Source organism: Carassius gibelio, chromosome B21 (assembly GCF_023724105.1).
Source record: "Carassius gibelio isolate Cgi1373 ecotype wild population from Czech Republic chromosome B21, carGib1.2-hapl.c, whole genome shotgun sequence".
Classification (NCBI taxonomy): domain Eukaryota; kingdom Metazoa; phylum Chordata; class Actinopteri; order Cypriniformes; family Cyprinidae; genus Carassius; species Carassius gibelio.
Window position 1 is genome coordinate 11927324 of NC_068416.1, and position 23916 is coordinate 11951239.

The 23916-nt window shown below is 34.2% G+C and overlaps 1 long non-coding RNA gene across 1 annotated transcript in view; it reads left to right on the forward strand.

Moving 5' to 3' along the window:
* LOC127986529 (uncharacterized) overlaps positions 1–19790 on the forward strand; it is a 37289-nt gene extending 17499 nt beyond the window's left edge. The window contains exons 4-6 of the long non-coding RNA XR_008160883.1: positions 18146–18223; positions 18310–18411; positions 18858–19790. This is a non-coding gene — a long non-coding RNA (uncharacterized LOC127986529). The remainder of the gene's footprint in view (positions 1–18145; positions 18224–18309; positions 18412–18857) is intronic.
* Positions 19791–23916: the final 4126 nt, after the last annotated feature.

Genomic DNA, 23916 nt, shown 5'->3' on the forward strand with positions numbered 1-23916 from the left:
CATCTAGACTTTAGAATCACATTCACAGAACAATATATATAACTTTAGTAACACTTTACAATAAGATTTCATTTATAAACATTATGTTAACATGAACAATATTTATATAGCATTCATTCATGTCAGTTAATATATTCCAAACTTAAACATTAAAACATTGTTTTATTGTGATTTTTTTCCAAGCACATTTTACCAATTCCAAACCATATCAATCTTAATAACTACCATTATTTTTTATTTAATCATTTATGAGTGCTATACAATAGTCCAGGACAGCTAGAAGAGAAAAGCTCCTTATATTCATGTGTGTAGAATTGTTAGGCATGTTTTCTTTTACAGATGAAATGCGCTAAAATAGAGTTTTAACTCAAACTGTAAAGTCGAAAATTATGAAATACCCATGATAAATATCAAACACAAATGCAATACAGAAATGTATAAGTTAAGACTTGACAATTGTACAAAAAATGCTGACTGGGTCATGAGGTCAGAAAAGAAGAAGAAAAAAACAGGTCAAGAAGAACTGACAAAAAGAATTGCAAAGATAATTAGGAATTAATGTGAAGATTAATTTTTTGTCAATTCTGCAAGGCAGACTTTCAGGAAAGGAGGTGGAATAAAAATGAGCTCCTAAATCTCAATCCCGGATTCTGGAAGATATATTCCTCAAACCATCGGACAAGAGGAGGAGGTGCTGGTCCTTCACGAGTCACTCTAATCTGTTCATAAAGCCTATATATAAAGTCTTAATATATAGTATTTCACAATACTTCATGGTATTCTAATTAAATAATTTTTTGGAATCTTAGATCTCTCAGAACCTGGCACATTGTAATTCTGAGACTCCAGAAAAGTCGCAGTTCTGTAAAATGTTGGCGCTGGAGACTAAATGCTCCCTGATAGTTTCACACCTAATTCACTTAACACACACACACACATTACCCACAGTGACAGAGGGACAGAGTGACATCAGATGTATGATAGTTTTTTAATTTTCTATCATCCATATAGCGTTGTATAGTCATGAAACTATGCATATTTCCTCAGAATGACTTGTCTTCTATGTGTACATTTTTTTGAAGTGTTTAGAAGCTGCACTTTAAAAAAATAAAAGACATTAACTGGTTACTTTTTCACTGCTATTTCAAAAAATCACCACGACAAAACCATTCAAGCTATCCAAAATTCATTCGCATCTGTTCTGTAAGATTAATTCTTTAAACAGTGGTAAAAGAGGATGTGATGCTGAACCTTCAAGAGTCACTCAAAACGTATCTGTCCATAAAGCCTATAAAGAATAATTCTTAATATACAGTTCACAATACTTCAGCTTGTTATTCTAATTAAGTGAGGGTAATTTTATCAGTAAAATACATAAAATTCATATTATTTTTCTTTGAAAGATTTCTATAAATGATTTAAATCATACTTGTTTCTACAATAATTATTTAAAAGTAATCCTATAGCTCCATCTGGTGGCCATTATTGGTACTAAGAATTGCAAGCTTGATTTATAAATTATGATAGTTTAAATTTTATGCTGGCTCTTGAAAATAATAAAGCTATGAAACTTACTGTGCTTCCTTCAAATGATGACTTCTACGTATATAAAAAATTATGAAGAGTTGAAATGAAAAATTTTAAAGATATAGTAAAATAACTGTTGTATTTTTTTTTTTTTTTTGTTACTTTAATAATTCGCTATGGCCACACCATTTAAGGTATTCTAAACCCATTCGCAATTTAACATCTTCAGTATATTGGCTTCATGTTAAAAAAGTTTGGTGTGAACTTCTTGTGTCTTCTTGGAGGAGTATGAATTAATTTACAGGCTGATTTTATCATATATCCACAATAAAATTTCTGAGTTCTGTATCAATCTGTGTTGTTGTTTGTTTATTTTTATTTTTTTATTTTTCATAGGAAGATAACTGACCCTTTACTCTCCTTTTTAATAAATGTGCTTATAAACCAAGAACAAGCTTTTTATAGCTGTATTTATAAACTGCTTATTAATATTAATTAATAAGCAGTTTATAAATTAATATTGACTATTAATATTGGGACAAGGCTTTAAAGCATGAACTGACTATTTACTTTTTGAGTTTTAAATTATTATTTGCAGCACAAATAAGGTTTTTTAGGATTTTTAAAAATCCCTAAAACTGTCAGAAAAGGATAAGGCCTAAAATTACTATGTATTTGGCAAAATGTATTTGTTTTTATAACTATAATGCATAAACTATGAAATTATACAAAATGTATAAAAAAGTACAACATTTATTGTTTTCCAATGTTTTTTATTTATTATATTTTTGGGGGGGATTTACATTTAAAAAAATTAGCTTACTGCAATCATTCTAAACAGCTTGAATAAAACCTGTTAATATTTAATAATAGATGAATGAGTTTCCTTTTTTATATAGATTAAAATTGAAGACAGAAGCAGCTGGTATATGCGGTCACTTAATATTAAAATCCAGTAGATCCACTTCAGATTTATTTCTCAACAGTTTATGTTCATGTTGCTGTTTTCGTTAATATTAGCCAAGCTATTATGTATTTTGAAATAATCTTGTCCATGATGTGTTCGTTCTTACGACGAAAGGCAGAATCCTGCAGCTCAAGAGATATATGTTATTCTGCCAGTCGCGCTTTCAGTCTTGCACACTTAAACGGGTCACAAACACCTGCATTTAGTTCTTGTATTGTTATAATGGGTGTATTGGGTTCATTTATGGCAATATTTTATTTTAAAAAGCTCTTAAACAAGAATAAATTCGTTAGTTTTGAACTTGTGACACTGTACGCGCTGATCGGAGGCAGTGATTTCAGATAGGCAGCCGCAAATAATTCGTTTTAAAACAAACAGTTCAAAAACATCTTAATTTAGCTCTTGGTGTGTTCTAATTGCTGAATAGTGTGATATCGCTGCAATGCTTTATTTTTAATAGCTATAAAACAAGAATAAACTTGTTTTTTTCTGAGCTCGTCATTCCACACACTCCTGCTCAGAGCGGTGATTCATCTCTCGTGTTTCTCACGTATCACTGACCACACATCCATTATTAATGAGCCCTGACCTGGTAATAATCATATATGTTGGTTTAGCTTGTCATTGTGAATTAAATCCAAGTATTTATTTGTATTTTAACCGATTTAAAAGAGAAACTAAAACTCCGGTAATTGCACCTGTAGGGGCGCAATTTCTCTCAGACAATGGAAGACTGAAGCACATATACTCAAACAGAGGGACAGAGTGAGATGAGATGTCTGACAGTTTTTTAATTTTCTGTTATCCATACAGTGTTGTAAAGTCGTGAAACTATCCATATTTACTCAGAATGACTTTTTTTCTGTAAGAAAAAAAGGTTTTGAAGTGTTTGGAATTTAAAAATGCAGGAAAATTAATAATTCCATTTTTACTGTCATTTAAAAAAATCACCACTACAAAACCGTTCAAGCTATCCAAAATCCATTGGCAATTTAAGTTGTTTAAAATGTTTTGGCATCATGTAGACAAAGTTTGGTGTGTATAGTGTTACTCTCCTCTGAGCAGTATGCATTAATTCACAGTTAAATGTAAAAAAAAATCCACATTCAAATCAAAATAGCTGACTTCCTGTTGATCGTAGCTAATGACTGTGAATTAGAAAGTTGTCCGTCTTGATGAGAACAATTTTTGTACCGAGTTTGGTGTTTGTAGCTAAAACTAACCCCCCCACTTTTGACAAAAGGTGGCGCTATAGAGTGCCTCCTTCACGCCCTTTTAAAAGCTTTTGCCATTGTCTAGCTATCACTAATACTGATATGTGTTTTGAGTTTCATGTAAATCTGAGCTTGCTGTCTGCCTCAAACTCACCATAACAGAACATTCAAGTTTGACACGTTGCCATGGCAACACTATATCAGATATCAATGTCCCCACAACAGATTTACATCGGCTGTGTTTTGTCATTATTCTGATGAAGTTTTAAGTAAATAGAGTAAAAATAAGATGCTGAATTCAAAGCATTTGGAAAATGACACACTTCCTGCTGCCAGTTGGTGGCGCTATAATGTTGACTCTTAATAGTCACATATATACGATCGGTATCATACAACGAACAAACCAATGAAGTTTGATCAAATTCAGGAAAGGTATGTGGATGTTATTAGACATTTCCTGTTTCTTATTTCTAGCCATAATTTCCACGCCTCGCCACGGGCAAACCGTTCGAGATATCAAAAATCCCCTCGCAATTTTTCATCCCCAATGTCTTGAGATCATGTTCACAGAGTTTCATAGCGAACGGGTTGAAAACCTCAGAGGAGTATTTCAAATTCCAGAGCATGCTTTTTTTAAACAGCCCTGAATAGCTGACTTCCTGTTGGGCGGAGCCTATGACATAAAGTGTGAAAGTTGTTCGGCTCAATGAGATCTATAAGTGTACTGAGTTTCATATAAATACATGAAAGTGTGTGTGAGCTATGGTTCAAGATTTCTGACTGTGTTCCAGGGGGCGCTGTAGAGCCCCTGTGCCACGCCCGGGTCCCAGCCTCTGCAGCGTCCTGATGGCCGCAGATTCCAATGTGTGTGCCAATTTTCAAGAGTTTTTGAGCATGTTAAGGCCCCCAAAAACCCCCGGAAGGTTTAATAAAAAATAAAAAAAATAATAAATATAGCTGCAAGCAGCGATGGCGGGCTCAAGCCACCAATGCCATCGCCACCCCGGTGGCATCAGGTAAACTGTGCCCAGTGGGCACATGCATTCACAATATCCCTCTGGCAGTGAGGTTTTAAAGGATATGGCAGTTAAAGGGTTAATCCGAATCATCAAGACTTTAAAATCACATTCACAGAACAATATATATAACTTTAGTGACACTTTACAATAATATTTCATTTCTAAACATTATGTTAACATGAACAATATTTATATAGCATTCATTCATGTCAGTTAATATTCCAAACGTAAACATTAAAACATTGTTCTATTGTGATTTTTTTCCAAGCACATTTTACCAATTCCAAACCATATCAATCTTAATAACTACCATTATTTTTTATTTAATCATTTATGAGTGCTATACAATAGTCCAGGAAAGCTGGAAGAGAAAAACTCCTTATTTTCATGTGTGCAGAATTATTGGGCATGTTTTCTTTTACAGATGAAATGCGCTAAAAAAAGAGTTTTAACTCTGTAAAGCCTGTGAGAAATATCAAACACAAATGCAATACAGAAATTGATAAGTTAAGACTTGGCCATTGTACAAAAAATGCTGACTGGGTCATGAGGTCAGAAAAGAAGAAGAAAAAAACAGGTCAAGAAGAACTGACAAAAAGAATTGCAAAATAATTAGGAATTAGTGTGAAGATTAATTTTTAGTCAATTCTGCAAGACAGGAGGTGGAATAAAAAAGAGCTCCTAAATCTTAATCCCGGATTCTGGAAGATATATTCCTCAAACCATCGGACAAGAGGAGGTGGTGCTGGTCCTTCACGAGTCACTCTAATCTGTTCATAAAGCCTATATATAAAGTCTTAATATATAGTATTTCACAATACTTCATGGTATTCTAATTAAATCATTTTTTTGAATCTTAGATCTCTCAGAACCTGACACAGAGTAATTCTGAGACTCCAGGAAAGTGGCAGTTCTGTAAAATGTTGGCACTGGAGACTAAATGCTCCCTGATAGTTTCACACCTAATTCACTTAACACACACACACACACACACATTACCCACAGTGACAGAGGGACAGAGTTACATCAGATGTTTGATAGTTTTTTAATTTTCTATCATCCATATAGTGTTGTATAGTCATGAAACTATGCATATTTCCTCAGAATGACTTGTCTTCTATGTGTACATTTTTTTGAAGTGTTTAGAAGCTGCACTTTAAAAAAATAAAAAGACATTTACTGGTTACTTTTTTACTGTTATTTCAATAAATCACCACGACAAAACCATTCAAGCTATCCAAAATTCATTCGCACCTGTTCTGTAAGATAAATTCTTTAAACAGTGGTAAAAGAGGATGTGGGGCTGAACCTTCAAGAGTCACTCAAAACTTATCTGTCCATAAAGCCTATAAAGAATTATTTCTTAATATACAGTTCACAATACTTCAGCTTGTTATTCTAATTAAGTGAGGGTCATTTTATCACTAAATACATAAAATTCATATTATTTTTCTTTGAAAGATTTCTATAAATGATTTAAATTATACTCGTTTCTACAATAATTATTTAAAAGTAATCCTATAGCTCCATCTGGTGGCCATTATTGGTACTAAGAATTGCAAGCTTGATTTATAAGTTATGATAGTTTTAATTTTATGCTGGCTCTTGAAAATGATAAAGCTATGAAACTTACTGTGCTTCCTTCAAATGATGACTTCTACATATATAAAAAATTATGAAGAGTTGAAATTAAAAATTTTAAAGATATCGTAAAATAACTATTGTATTTTTTTATGTTACTTTAATAAATCGCTATGGCCACACCATTTAAGGTATCCTAAACCCATTCGCAATTTAACATCTTCAGTATATTAGCATCATGTTGAAAAAGTTTGGTGTGAACTACTTATGTCTTCTCGGAGGAGTATGAATTCATTTTTACATGCTGATTTTATCATAAATCCACAATAAAATTTCTGAGTTCTGTATCAATCTGTGTTGTTGTTTGTTTATTTTTATTTTTTTTATTTTTCATAGGAAGATAACTGAAAAGATTACTCTCCTTTTTAATAAATGTGCTTATAAACCAAGAACAAGCTATTTATAGCTGTATTTATAAACTGCTTACTACTGACTATTAATATTGGGACAAGGCTTTATAAAGCATAAACTGACTATTTACTAATGAGTGCAGTTATTATAAAGTGTTACCAATGCATTTACTAATGTTAACAAATTAGACATTATTTTACAGTGTTATTAAATCCTTTAATGACTTATAAGCATTTGTGAAAGAAGCTTAGTCTTGATCTGTGAACTGAACAGTTTTACTGTTACATCCATGAGATTTTAAAAATGTAGATACATGTCATGTCACAGGATGGAATAGGTCAGTATCAAATGAGTTGAAATTATTATTTGCAGCACAAATAAGTATTTTTAGAATTTTGTTTTTAATTCCTGAAACTGTCAGAAAAGGATAAGGCCTAAGAGATTTCTTAAGCTGTAATGAAAACAGCAATGTTAGCAACAGCAACAAAAAATAAAAATTTAAAATACATTTTTTTTCTGGTGATTAAAGAGATGATTAAGTCTCTCTCTCTCGCTCTCATTGTGTCTGCCACTCAGCTCATGCCCATCCCCCACTCACACACACACACTCACACACACACACATGCACTCAGTCAGCACACATACATTGCTCAAACAGAGGGACAGAGTGAGTTGAGATGTCTCACAGTTTTTTATTTATTTTCTTTTAATCATACAGTGTTGTAAGGTCATGAAACTATGCATATTTCCTCAGAATGATTTGATCTTTGTATGAATTTTTTTTTAAGTGTTTGGAAGCTGCAATTTAAAAATACAAGACAATTAATGATTCCCTTTTTACTGTCATTTCAAAAAATCACCACGACAAAACGGTTCAAGCTAACCAAAATCCGTTCGCAATTTAATTTCCTCAATGTTTTTTCAACATGTAGACAAAGTTTGGTGAGTATAGTGAACATTTCCTCTGAGGAGAATGCATTAAATCAGAGCTCAATTTAAATATTCAAATCAAAATAGCCGACTTCCTGTTGGTCGTAGCTGATGACTGTGAATTAGAAAGTTGTCCGTCTTGATAAGAACAATTTATGTACCAAGTTTGGTGTCTGTAGCTAAAACTAAACCCCCCACTTTTGACAAAAGGTGGCGCTATAGCATGCATCCTTCACGCCCTTTTAAAAGCTTTTCCCATTGTCTAGCTATCACTAATACTGATATGTGTTTTTAGTTTCATGTAAATCTGAGGTTGGTGTCTGCCTCAAACTCATCATAACAGAACATTCAAGTTTGACACGTTGCCATGGCAACGCCATATCAGATATCGATATCCCCACAACAGATTTACATCGGCCGTGTTTTGTCATTATTCTGATGAAGTTTTAAGTAAATCGAGTAAAAATAAGATGCTGAATTCAAAACATTTTGAAAATGACTCACTTCCTGCTGCCAGTTGGTGGCGCTATAACGTTGACTCTTAATAGTCACATATATACGATCGGTATCATACAACGAACAAACCAATGAAGTTTGATAAAATTCAGGAAATGTATGTGGATGTTATTAGACATTTCCTGTTTCTCATTTCTCGCCATAATTTCCACGCCTCGCTACGGGCAAACCGTTCAAGATATCAAAAATCCCCTCGCAATTTTTCGTCCCCAATGTCTTGAGATCATGTTCACCGAGTTTCGTGGCGAACGGGTTGAAAACCTCAGAGGAGTATTTCAAATTCCAGAGCATGCTTTTTTTAAACAGCCCTGAATAGCTGACTTCCTGTTGGGCGGAGCCTATGACATAAAGTGTGAAAGTTGTTCGGCTCAATGAGATCTATAAGTGTACCGAGTTTGATATAAATACATGCAAGTCTGTGTGAGCTATGGTTCAAGATTTCTGAAGGTGTTCCAGGGGGCGCTGTAGAGTCCCTGTGCCACGCCCGGGTCCCAGCCTCTGCGGCGTCCTGATGGCCGCAGATTCCAATGTGTGTGCCAATTTTCAAGAGTTTTTGAGCATGTTAAGGCCCCTAAAAACCCCCGGAATGTTAAATAAAAAATAAAAAAAATAATAAGAAATATAGCTGCAAGCAGCGATGGCGGGCTCAAGCCGTCAGTGCAACACCACCCCGGTGGCATCGGGAAAACTGTGCCCAGCGGGCATAAGCATTTACAGTAACCCTCTGGCAATCAAATTTTAAGGGATATGGCAGTTAAAGGGTTAATCCGACCCGTCTAGACTTTGAAATCACATACACAGAACAATATATATAACTTTAGTAACACTTTATTTTAATATATATAAAAAATGTATAAGTTGTGCATCGTAGCTGACACCTAAATGAACACATTACAATTGGTTTATGACTGCAAGTCTTTCTCCTCAAATGCTATTGAGCTTCAAATTTGCTTTTGAGCCCATGTGAAAAAGTAGCATAATTTACATATGACTTACAGTTTGTTTTAATAAATATCAAACATTCAATTTAATGGTGCATTATAGCTGTCACCTAGATGAACAATTACAGTTGTTTTTATGACTGTAAGTCATTCTCTTCAAATGCTACTGACGTTAGAAAAGTGTATAACAATATTACATGAAACTTTAGAGACGGCCCCTAAATTTGAGACTCTCGAATGTCCAATGCCAAGCCAACTTTATGCCTGTTTTTGTTTTGTTTTTTACTTTATTTTTCTTTTCTCTGTGCCGGATTGCTGATATCTTTCACCCGGGCATAGATGTCCATCCATCAATTACGAACATTCATCCGCAAATGTCCGAGCGGTCGCGAGCGCGGATGGGAGAATGGCGCATGTTTTATTTTTTTGTAGCTACTGGGATGGTGCCCCCTCTGGGAGTTGGTGCCCTACGAAGACTGCGTATTCTGCATATAGGGAGCGGCGGTACTATCTGGAAGATATATTACTCAAACCGTCATACAAGAGGAGGTGATGCTAGTACTTCAAGAATCTCTCAAAACCTATCTGTTCATAAAGCCTATATATAAAGTCTTAATATAGTATACCACAATATGTTGTGCTATTCTAATATTATTGTGGTTTTTTACTGACATTGTTATTTGCTGTTATTTTTTGTTTTAATATTGTTACTGTTGTTACTTGTTGTACGGTGACCTTGAGTGGTTTGAAAGGCGCCTTAAATAAAATGCATTATTATTATTATTATTATTATTAGCTGTACACTTGATAAAAAAAATAAATATAAACTTATGCAATTGTATATATATATATATATATATATATATATATATATATATATATTAGGGGTGTAACGGTTCACAAAATTCACGGTTCGGTTCGATACGATACACTGATGTCACGGTTCGGTTCGGTTCGGTACGTTTTAGATACAGCAAAATGCAAAAACATCTCAACTTTTCAGAATGCCGCAAGCGCACCGCGGGTCATGTGACAAGAACTAACCAATCAGCTTCATCCTTTCCCATAACAACGTTGAAAACTCAGCCAAAATGAAGCAACAGCTGATCATAGTTGTATATGGATTGCAATTTTGAAATAAATTTAGTAGCAGAGCTACTGCAAGCGATTTTTAGAGCTGCAAATCCATTTATCCTTCGCTGAAATTTCCGCGTCTCATGGAGAGAGCACGTCATTGTTGCTTAGCAAAGACAGACGCCTCATGAGCGCTTCTGCCCGAGCGCTTTGGAAAGGAGGAGAAAGACGTGCTTAGCGTTTTCCACGCGTTTTTAGGAGCGATATGTGAACGGACCCTAAGGCGCTCGCTCACTCAGCACGCGCTGAAGGCTCATTGCAAAATGTCTAATGCATTTAACAGACCAGAAATATAAGATCCTAAAATAACCAACAGGTCTGGTGTTTGGGTGCACTTTGGATTCCCTGTAAGCTATAATACTGGTGTCTAAATGCTGCAGGCATAGTTTGTTGCGTGCATGTTTCTCCTTTTTTTCGTCTTTTCCCAGATACTGACACAATAAGGTGATGTCGGCGTAAATGAGTTGACATGTTTCAAGTATTCACGCTGGTGTTTTTTTTTTTTTTTAAAGCAATGAAGCAACCGCGCGAAGCCCTCACTATATAGGATTTTAGAAAGAATGCAGAGCACTAGTGTAGTGTGCAAACTTACCACAGTGTGGATTTCAGAAAGTGTGCAAAGACTTCACGTGCACACTTACCATAACATGGATTTACAAATAATGTTCTAAGGAGGGGCTCTCATGTCACTCTGATCGAGCAGCTCATAGATGGAATCATGCATCTCAAACAATATGTTTGAGAGTCATCTTCTTTTTCTAGTCTGTTAAACGCATTGGCCATTTTGCAACGAGCCTTCAGCGCGTACTGAGTGAGCGAGCGCCTGACTGAGTCATAACATAACATAAACATAAGTTGGTGTTTTTTTCTTCTTCGGGAGTGTCAGGGGCGTTGCCTGTTACGTCGTTTGGGTTATTGGGCTACCTTGTTGAACGCATATCATTATATTTCTCTTTTTTTTTTCAAAATATAATTAATTAGTCCAACGAACCGTTCGGTATGCATAATGCGTACCGCGTACCGAACCGAAAGCGTCGTACCGAACGGTTCAATACGAATACGCGTATCGTTACACCCCTAATATATATATATATATATATATATATATATAGTGTACAGTTTTCTTTTATTGCATCTTGAAATAAATGTTTCTGAGTTCTGTGTTTGTTTGTTTTTTTTTTTTTGTTTTTTTTTTTTAGGAAGATTACAGCCTTTAATCTCCTCAAAATAAATGTGCATATAAACCATGAACAATTTAATTATAGCTGTATTTATAAAATGCTTACTAATGACTATTAATTTTGGGAGTAGGCTAGCAACAGTTGATGTTGAGGCCTAAGATATTTCTTAAGCTGTAATGATGAAAAAACAACAACAACACAAAATTGCTTTTTTTTCTGCTGGTGATTAAAGAGATGATTAAGTCTCCCTCCCTCTCTCTCTCTCTCTCTCTCTCTCTCTGACACCAAGCCCATCCCCTCTCCCACACATTCACACAAACTCAGCACACACACTTAACACACACACACTTAACACACAAAAACACACACACACACACACATTACCCAGAGGGACAGAGTGAAATCAGATGTATGGTAGTTTTTTTAATTTTCTATCATCCATATAGTGTTGTATAGTCATGAAACTATGCATATTTCCTCAGAATGACTTGTCTTCTATGTGTACATTTTGTTGAAGTGTTTAGAAGCTGCACTTAAAAAAATAAAAGACATTTACTGGTTACTTTTTTACTGTTATTTCAAAAAATCACCATGACAAAACCATTCAAGCTATCCAAAATTCATTCGCACCTGTTCTGTAAGATAAATTCTTTAAACAGTGGTAAAAGAGGATGTGGTGCTGATCCTTCAAGAGTCACTCCAAACTTATCTGTCCATAAAGCCTATAAAGAATTATTCTTAATACACAGTATTTCACAATACTTCAGCATATTATTCTAATTAAGTGAGGGTCATTTTATCAGTAAAATACATATTATTTTTCTTTGAAAGATTTCTATAAATGATTTAAAACATACTTGTTTCTACAATAATTATTTAAAAGTAATCATATATCGCCATCTGGTGGCCATTATTGGTACTAAGAATTGCAAGCTTGATTTATATGTTATGATAGTTTTAATTTTAAGCTGCCTCTTGAAAATGATAAAGCTATGAAACTTGCTGTGCTTCTTTCAAATGATGACTTCTACGTATATAAAAAATTATGAAGAGTTGGAATGAAGAATGTTAAAGATATAGTAAAATAACTATTGTATTTTTTTATGTTACTTTAATAAATCGGTATGGCCACACCATTTAAGGTATCCTAAACCCATTCACAATTTAACATCTTCAGTATATTGGCATCATGTTGAAAAAGTTTGGTGTGAACTACTTGTGTCTTCTTGGAGGAGTACGATTCATTTACAGGCTGAGTTTATCATAAATCCACAATAAAATTTCTGAGTTCTGTATCAATCTGTGTTGTTGTTTTTTTATTTTTATTTTTTTATTTTTCATAGGAAGATAACTGACCCTTTACTCTCCTTTTTAATAAATGTGCTTATAAACCAAGAACAAGCTATTTATAGCTGTATTTATAAGCTGCTTACTACTGACTATTAATATTGGGACAAGGCTTTATAAAGCATGAACTGACTAATGAATGCAGTTATTATAAAGTGTTACCAATGCATTTACTAATGTTAACAAATTAGACATTATTTTACAGTGTTATAAAATCGTTGAATGACTTATAAGCATTTGTGAAAGTTCTGCTTGCATTACAGCTTAGTCTTCATCTGTGAGCTGAACAGTTTTACTGTTACATCCATGAGATTATGTAAATTAAGATAAATGTCATGTCACAGGATGGAATAGGTCAGTATCAAATGAGATTTAAATTATTATTTGCAGCACAAATAAGTATTTTTAGAATTTTGTTTTTAATTCCTGAAACTGTCAGAAAAGGATAAGGCCTAAGAGATTTCTTAAGCTGTAATGAAAACAGCAATGTTAGCAAAAGCAACAAAAAATAACAATTTAAAATAATTTTTTTTTTCTGGTGATTAAAGAGATGATTAAGTCTCTCTCTCTCTCTCTCTTTCTCTCTCTCATTGTGTCTGCCACTCAGCTCATGCCCATCCCCCAATCACAGACACACACACACACACACACACACACACACTCAGTCAGCACACATACATTCCTCAAACAGAGGGACAGAGTGAGTTGAGATGTCTGACAGTTTTTTAATTTTCTTTTAATCATACAGTGTTGTAAAGTCATGAAACTATGCATATGTCCTCAGAATGATTTGATCTCTGTATGATTTTTTTTTTTTTTTTAAGTGTTTGGAAGCTGCAATTTAAAAATACAAGACAATTAATGATTCCCTTTTTACTGTCATTTCAAAAAATCACCACGACAAAACCGTTCAAGCTAACCAAAATCCCTTCGCAATTTAAGTTCCTCAATGTTTTTTCAACATGTAGACAAAGTTTGGTGAGTATAGTGAACATTTCCTGTGAGGAGTATGCATTAAATCAGAGCTCAATTTAAATATTCAAATCAAAATAGCCGACTTCCTGTTGGTCATAGCTGATGACTGTGAATTAGAAAGTTGTCCGTCTTGAAAATAACAATTTATGTACCAAGTTTGGTGTCTGTAGCTAAAACTAACCCCCCCACTTTTGACAAAAGGTGGCGCTATAGAGTGCCTCCTTCACGCCCTTTTAAAAGCTTTTGCCATTGTCTAGCTATCACTAATACTGATATGTGTTTTGAGTTTCATGTAAATCTGAGCTTGTTGTCTGCCTCAAACTCACCATAACAGAACATTCAAGTTTGACACGTTGCCATGGCAACACTATATCAGATATCAATATCCCCACAACAGATTTACATCAGCCATGTTTTCTCATTATTCTGATGAAGTTTTAAGTAAATAGAGTAAAAATAAGATGCTGAATTCAAAGCATTTTGAAAATGACACACTTCCTGCTGCCAGTTGGTGGTGCTATAATGTTGACTCTTAATAGTCACATATATGCTATCGGTATCATACAACGAACAAACCAATGAAGTTTGATCAAATTCAGGAAATGTATGTGGATGTTATTAGACATTTCCTGTTTCTCATTTCTCACCATAATTTCAACGCCTCGCCACGGGCAAACCGTTCGAGATATCAAAAATCCCCTCGCAATTTTCCATCCCCAATGTCTTGAGATCATGTTGACCGAGTTTGGTGGCAATCAAGTAAAAGACCTATGACAAGTATATCAAATTCCAGAGCATGCTTTTTATAAACAGCCCTAAATAGCTGACTTCCTGTTGGGCGGAGCCTATGACATAGAGTGCAAAAGTTGTTCAGCTCAATGAGATCTATAAGTGTACTGAGTTTCATATAAATACATGAAAGTGTGTGTGAGCTATGGTTCAAGATTTCTGACGGTGTTCCAGGGGGCGCTGTAGAGCCCCTGTGCCACGCCCGGGTCCCAGTCTCTGTGGCGTCCTGATGGCCGCAGATTCCAATGTGTGTGCCAATTTTCAAGAGTTTTTGAGCATGTTAAGGCCTCCAAAACCCCCCGGAAGGTTTAATAAAAAATAAAAAAAATAATAATAAGAAGAAGAATAATCCTTAGAAGAACAATAGGGCTCTTCGCCCCTTCGGGCTTGAGCCCTAATAAGAAGAATAATCCTTAGAAGAACAATAGGGCTCTTCGCCCCTTCGGGCTTGAGCCCTAATAATAATAAAAAACAAAGCAGATACAAGAGGGTCCTCGCACCTCGGTGCTCGGGCCCTAATTAGTCTTTGGTTTTGATGTCATGCCTGCACCCCATTGAGCTCCAAATTTAACACATCCCCCTACCACTCCCGCAGCAAGAAAATACATGCTTTTAAAATTGTGCATCTATTCTAATGAATCTATTAGAAGTGCAAAAAAGTGTTTATTACGTTTGAATCTGGATATTTATCTTACAAAAATGCATCGATTCGCTTTGGATTCACCCAGAGCCGTGTTAGAGATGTTTTATTATAGATGTGCACACTTTATTTCACTTCTTCTGAACTGTTGACTACAAACACCCGCTTACCTCCATTGAAAGGCTTGGAAGAGCAAGGACAATATTTAATATAACTCTGATTGGATTATTCTGAAAAAAAAAAAGTCACATACACCTTGGATGCTTCGAGGGTGAGTAGAAGATGGAAAAATTTTAATTCACGAGAGAATTAACCCTTTAAACAGTCAAATAACCATGATCCCGACTGATGGGTTACTGCTGCAGCCAGCCGCTGAACACGAGCCCTATTACTTCATAAAATGCTGATCAGGTAAAAGAGTAGACCCTAGTAATATATATATATATATATATATATATATATATATATATATATATATATATATATATATATATATATATATATATGAAATACATTTATTTCCCATGAAGTATACGACAAATACATTTACTTATTTTTGAACAACTAATTTTGTACTTAATGCAGTGTGGAAGTTAATTCAAATTAAACATATCCTGAAGCATATTTGATTGTGCTAAAGTGGACCTATTTCAAGTATACTACAGGGGTAAATATCTGGCATTTAAGACTGAAGTTATACAGAGATCATATAATCCTCATCTGTAGTGACATTAGAACATATTTTAGATTTGATGTTAATAAATGTGCATTGTGCACAAGTAATACTCCAAATAAAGTTTAATTATATTTTTGATATCAGTAAGTCTCAAGCAACATTTTAGTAAATATGTTAATAGATTTGAACTATACTTAGTATGGAATAAATGTATTTTGAATATATTCCTCTTTTGCTAGGGGAGTTATATGCAGATGCCCAATAAAATAAAAGCAATATTCCTTGGAGCTATAATGGGAGGAGTGCAAAAGACGAAATCTGCCATTAATCGATGGTTCCTGCTTCTAGACAGTTAGGGATTGAACTCCTACTGTGTTTGTGTTTTGTGGTTGTGGGTAGTAGTCCACAAGTTGGCCATAGCCTACATGTAAAACCTTATCCACTGTTGGCTGTGGTAGACCAGCTTTCATTAATGCCCAAGCAAGTTTGTTGAATGATTATTGTACTGATATTGTATTTGTAATTAATTAGTTTACTGAAGTAATAGATGTTGTAAATATTTGATGTACCTCCTAGTATCTTTTCTTCTCTGAAAAACTTTGATTTTTAAATCATACTGATGGTACAAACCATGGAATATTTGCATTTCCTTTTCCCTTTTTATTTGCCTAGCCCCACCTGGATCATTGTTTTTATACTGGTACATCTTGCAATGCATTCTTTAAGTTGAGGAGCCTGCCAAGCCTGTCGACTTTTTTCTTTTTCTTTTTTGTAAGCAATTGCGTCAGTAAAATATGAAAAATATGAAGTATTTTCACATTTTTGAGCAGGAGTCATTAAGGTGTGATCATTATTTTCCGAAGTTGTTCATTCAAAGTCAGTAGTTACCTGTGGAAGTATGCTTTACCATTAGGGGTTATTTTTCTGGATTTATTTCTTTATTGTGGAGCAGTTGGATGATTGGAATTTCACAGAGTCGAGGCTTCATTTAACCATGTTGAACCCAGGGACAAAAAGGTGATGTGAACTTTTTGCTTCGAATGACTATTAGAAAGCTTTACACTGTTGACTTCTTTTGTAGTTCTGGCTGGCAATGACTTTAGTAATAACTTAACATTTGTAATAACTCCAATATTGTAACGACTTCAAACAGTAAGTCTACATAATTAACAATAATACACTCAACATAAAATGTGATGTGACCTAAAAAGTAATTTAAGAAGCTCACTTTATGCAAATTAAACATTTTATAAAAGATTATGCATTGTAAGTCAATTAATAAAGCCAATTGACATTTATTATAAAGAGAACCCTCAAAAACACCTTCCAATCAAAACATATTTTAATTCTAAAGTATTTAATTAGTTTTATTATTTCAATATATAATACTGATCTGTCAAACATTATGCAATTTAATAATGTTTGTTCATATTATTAATCATTGTTTTTATAATGTGTCAACATCCTGTGTATTTTGCTGCAAAATTCATAGCTCTTATATATTTATGTCAATCATATGTCTTATTTTTCCACCAATCAGAATGAATGTATGCACTACGTAATAAATCTCTATACATACTAACAATCGAGAGCTTGCGTTTAAAACCTAGTTAGCTAATCGTGTTGTTACGAGGCTAAAATCTACACAATCAAGAACAGCTACATTCCTACAAGACATTTCAATGGTACGTAATCTAAAAATAAGTTTGCAATCACGTATACCTATCAAAGGTTTATAAACCTAAAAAGATTGCCGTGTCTATAACTCTAGTTTTTCATCTGACCGGAAGAATAAAATGGAGATGAGCATGCTAGTGGCAACAAGAAAACAGCAAAATGTAAAATAGTTATCTTAATATTTATTATAAACTGCTGTTTACGCTGTAGTTTATAATACTGTCATAAATGCTAATTAATTTAGTTATTAAACTTATCTTTAAAAAAAAGAAAGTAATTTGTATAGAGGCTCTAGTAGTGCTTCATGCTACCAAGTGACGAAGCAATTTCATGATCGTTATCTTTTCTCTTCCCTGTAATGTAAAGGTTTTAATAATTAATAACTAGTCTCTCTCAATAATTAGGATACAGAGATTTTAAAAGAGATTTTAAATTGTACTTTTATCTTTTAACAATGCAAAGACACACATGAAGTTGTTTGGAATGCAAATACATTTAACATCGGAGACCAGGCCCTCGGTCTGATAAAGACTGCATTTCTCTTAGATATCTTTTGTTCTTCATATTTTTGGCATGAGGTTTTACATTAATTATATACATGATGATATTTTTTAAATTAGGGGAACACATGCTACAGCTTCTCCTGCTTGAAAGATGTGGAGTTGTGTCCAACTGTCGTCGATACTTTGCCGCTTAAGGTAGTCGGGTTTATTCAAACCATTCAATCATTAAACATCTTTAAATAGTTTTTCTTTTGCATGATATCCATTTTATTGTGTTTTAGTATCCTGTTCAGTGTGTGGACAACCATGATGGTCAAGATGGACAAGTAGTGTTTGACTCTGAATCATTTCACAGTTATTTCCCTTCCATCGGTCAACCAAACGTAAGTCAAAACCTGATTTTGCTCAGTTGTATTATTTTATATGGTATGAGAGGTCATGCTTTATTGTGAATATAGTCATGGCTAAACAGTATTGGAATGATATATCACATTATTAGCTTTATCATACATACATGTCATATTATATTCACAGCATGGTCTCAAGTGCAACAATCTATGTTATGATAATTCATTCAGCCTGAAATTGCTGATATTGAACACAATTGGTTATTTGTAATGTATGATGCTGCTATGTTTTCATGTAATTTAAAGGATCTACAAGCTTGACCCGAGATTACAGTTAGTAGTAATCATACTAAATCAATGGTCTGGCTTAAGTTGAAAGTAAAAGTAAAAAGTGATAGGCAACTACAAAACTTTAAGTTTGAATGAATAGGAGCAGCTTAAGTGTTATTTTTACATATTAAAACCAGTGTAATGTCTTTCAGGCTTCTGTTCAATGCCTGGAAAATCCAGAGGGTAAAGATGGAGTAGTGGTGATCGGCCGTGAATCATTTCCAATGCTCCTGTTGCATCTCTCAAGTGGAAGACCTTGATAAAGATGTATTCATTTACATATGCCTGTAAAGAAGTATTATTACCTGAAAAAAATGTATATGTGAATGAATCAGTATTTGTTTTTCAATAAAATATTTTTAAACAGCTTTTATAATTTTTTTTTTCTTTGTTCACAATTGAACTCAGAACAGACAAATAATTTACCACTCTTCAGGACCAGGGGCCGGATGAACCAGCTGGACGAACACCCGGTTGTAAGACTAGGCTGGACGTAAAATGTGCTTTAAGTCGTGCGTAGAATTTATCCACCTCATTTTTCATGTTAGCTTGGGCACTGCCCTTTTAGAAACATAATGTGTCCGATTTCCTGCAAGAAATTTGTTTTGACTATAATCCACGCACCAGAGCTGAATGTGGATGGGGCACCCTATGATATGCACGCCCCTCAAAAGAGGCAAGCTCGTCGGTTTTAGTTAAAACTAAAAACCTTAAACTTAAAGAAACCACCTAAATTTCTGTACGCTTGCTCTTTCCACTTTGTTGATGGCGACCCATTATTCATCCATTTCCCAAGGAACGATGCTCCAGTGAAGACTCCGAGGCGACAGGTACAGTGCATTACAGCTTCTTGTTAAGTTACATGCTCTAACAAAAGACATTGTTTAAACTATTTTTTTATCCATACGCTCCTATTGGGCATTAATAAAATTTAGTGCTAAGCTGAAGTTGTTAATAACAGAAGAAAACTGTAACAAAACCGCGCATAGAGGGATAGGTAAAATTAAAATGCTGTCATTTACTTACTCTGGAGTTGTTCCAAACCTGTTCATTTCTTTTTGCTGCTGAACACAAAGGAAGATATTTCAAAAAATGTTTGTAACCAAGCAAATCTTGGACCCCATTCACTTCCATAGTTGTAAGAGATAATACTATGGAGGTGAATAGGATCCGAGGATAGTTTGTGTATTAACATTATTCCAAATATAATCATTTGTGTTTAGTAGAACAAATAAAGTTATACAGGTTTAGAACAACTCAAGGTTGAGTAAATTATAAAAATGTTAATTTTTGGGTGAATTATCCCTGAAAGCCGGGTAACATTACTGTGATTGTATTGAATAAAAGTACCACTGTACTGGGATTGAAACACCATGGTGCCATGTACAAAATACTTTGCTACTTTTTGCAAATAAATATGACTTTATCAGTTTCTCCTGTGCATCTGACTGACTTCAGTGTTGTGTTTTGCAGATGATGAGACCAGGCCCCCTTCAGTACAGTGATGCCTGAAAGTCCAGGCATGGACAGACCACACTTATGCCTCGGGAGATAAAATAATGTTACACAAGGCGATAAAATTCTAGAGTGAAGATCCCTAGGCCCTTGCCTTTCTTAAGAATGACACTAGCTCTTTATTATACACTGTTCAATTCTACACTTCCAATTTTAAGATGCACGTATTGGATCAAATCCTGATGACCATGATGAAGCTGAAATTGAATTTATTTCAAGGAGATCTTGCCGAATGCTTTGAGGAGGAGCACATTCCATGTCATTTTATATGAAATCTAGAATGGTGTAGTAATTTTGGATACATTGTGTAATTGTTTGGAATTATTCAGAGTTACCATTAAATATACTGTTTTTACACAAATATATATTTTTAAATATCTTATATTACTTTTTCTTCTTTATATATGCACACACACAAACACACAATAAAAATGTCAAGGTGCAGTTTGCTTAGATTCCCCCCCCCCCCCCCCCCCCTGACTGAAAATGATACAGTTTAGCAATGTTAGGTAAATAATGGTCAATTTGTAATTTTTTTTTTTGTTTTTTACAAAATTCATGGAACAAATGGAAAACATCCTTAATAGTACTGTAAAACGAATAATTGCTTCCAAAATAAAAAGTTCTATAAATAAATATATAAAGTACACAGTCTTTTTGTTTTGTGATGGTTGTGCATGAGTCCCTTGTTTGTTCTGAACAGTTAAACTAAGCAGCGTTCTTCAGAAAAATCTTTAAGGTCCTGCAGATTCTTCAGTTTTCCAGCATCTTTGCATATTTCAACCCTTTCCACCAGCTGAGGGACTCAAACACAATGTTCCCACTTTATATTAGGTGGCCTTAACTACTATGTACTTACATAATAAAATTAGTACAATGTACTTATTGTGTTCATATTGTATTGTAAAATACTTTTGCTGCTATTGAGGTGGGATAGGGCTAAGGTTAGGGAGAGGGTTGGAGGTATGGGTCAGTTTAAGGGTGGGTTAAGGTGTAAAGTATGGGTCAACAGTGTAATTATAAATGTAATTACAGAAATTAAATACAGATGTAATTACATGTAGTTTTTTTAAATATAAGTACAATGTAAAAACATGTATGTACACAATAAGTACATTGTACTAAATTATTAACTAAAATGTAAGTACACAGTAGTTAAGGCCACTTAATATAAAGTGGGTCCAACACAACTATTAAAAACATTCACTGATGCAGGAAACAATATGTATTAAGAGTTGGGGGGTAAAAACTTTTAGAATTTAAAGATCAAGGTAAATTGTACTTAATTTGTGTTCTGGGAAACATACAAATATCTTATGTTGCTTACAAAGGGCAGAACTACATGGAAAAAAAAATTTATTTCAACAAAATAAGAAAAACGTGTACATCTTCATCGTGTTCAAAAGTTTTCACCCCCCAACTCTTAATGCATCTTGTTTCCTTCTGGAGCATCAGTGAATGTTTGATTCCCTCAATTGTGCTCGGTGTGAATAGATGTATCTCAAACTCATATAGTTTGCAGAAGCACTTCTAATGGTGAAGACTTTTTTCTCATGTTATATATGAGGACACTATTGCATACATGAAGACATGGGTAAACGTCCTCAGAATTAACATTTTTTTTAATCATCCGATGCAGTGAATGGTGGATTTTGTGTACTGTATGATGTCCAAAAGAATGGACACTTTTGGAATCAAGATAATCAAATTCAATAAAATCAAGCACAACCTAAAACGTTTCATGGATAAAGGGTTGTGGGGGAAAATAACAGTTGGTAGATATTCTACTAATATTAAAAACGTGGGTCATCCTTGAATGGCCTTTTCTCCAATACATAAACAATATGGTCCCATTGATTTGGGAGTATGTTTCTTCTCCCAACATTATGACTGCTTTCATTTTGTTTGATCATGGAGTATAAATACATTTGTAACAGGTTTTAAGGAATAAATTCATATAGCACTATTTTTATTGTGAGTTGTTTAACACCCGAAGCGCTTTACAATCATGTGGGGGTTGGGGGTCTTTCCTCAACCACCACCAGTGTGCAGCATCCACCTGAACACAGGACAATGGCACCAGTGCGCTCACCACACACCAGCTACAGGTGGAGAGGAGAGAGAGATAGCGCCAATCAAGTGGTTTGGGATTAGATCCATAAGAGATATTACTTACCACAGAAATCCTATGATGTGTGCTTGCTTGTGTCAATCAGCAAGCCTATCCCTAAACACCTATACAAAGTAGACACTTGTGTAGCTTTGACCTGGGTTTTTTTTAAACATGACCATGAATTTTATATTTAAACAGGTTTGTTGTAAATCTCATTTATGTAATGACATGTAATGCAATCACCACATCTATTAATAACAATTTAACCCAGAATCAGTTGCTGTCTTTAATCAGCAAAAGCAATGTACTTTTATCTTTGAAATGAAAATATGCAAATTACTGTATGGTTTGATTTAGCCATTTCTTATTAAAATGTTTATAGAATATAAGTAAAACATTGTTAAAGTACTCCAAGGTTGCAGATTTCACAACTTGAATGACACAGCTTTGAGTCAAAATGATTTTCATTTGAATCACAATGCAGTATATGATTAAAGACAAAAATCACATGGCTAAAAATCTTGCCCTTTTTTGGTCTTAAACTATGTAGTGCATTTCATCCACTAAATTTATCATTTTGGGCAAAAAACTAAAACAAACAAAAAGATTAAGATTGTTTATATTCCAGTTTATTTGTGTAAAAAAAAAATAGTTTTGGCTTTGTTTAAAAACGATTTTAAATGACTGAGCAAATGATTAGGAATGGCACAGAATAATCATCATAACAAACTGTATTATGGCACAACAGATACAAAGTGGCCAAGTTGTGTATAGTTGTGTAATATATAACATTAATTATATACATCATATTTTTTGTTAAATTAGGGGAACCCATGCTGCGATTTCTTCTGCTTGAAAGATGTGGAGTTGTCGTCAATACTAGGCAGCTTAATCTCAAAAAACATCAAATGGCTTGAGTCTCCTGCTTCTCACCCTTATCTCCTGAGACAAAAACTCTAATACTTTCACGATGATCTTCTTTAATGTTTTGGAAGAGATCTCAAAAACATCCCACACTGCTTAAATCTTTCTCCTTAGTTAGAGACTCTGGATCTCTCACGTTTGTCTTTGTTAATTCTCATTTTGGACTCCTTACTCTCAGAATTTTCTCATGTCTCAATTTTGGAAGTTGACACACTATTGATAATAAAATATACAAGAAAGAGAAATATATGAGAATCACAACTGAGCTCTCCAGAGTCTCTGAGCATAGAAAGAGCAAACCCTGAGCAATAAAGGTGCTTAAGCGATGCCATAGAACAGGGATTCCCAAAGTGTGGTGCGCGAGCTGCCACCAGGGGATGCGCGAGAGGAAAAATGTAATGACGGTCTGTTTTTTTTTTAATGGGATTTTTCCATACAATAAAAAAAACATGAACAGTAAACATTTTCTTTGTAATCGCTTTTATTTTAAATAAAAACTATAATTTATTAGTTTTCGATGGAAACTTAGAAGACAGATGCTGTCTTCAACGCACTGTTCTTATTTTATGTACTGCAGGCTATGCGTGCCAACTCGTTTCATTCATTCCATAATATAGTATTATAAATATGCTTAACTGGCTGAAATCAGAGAAACTGTC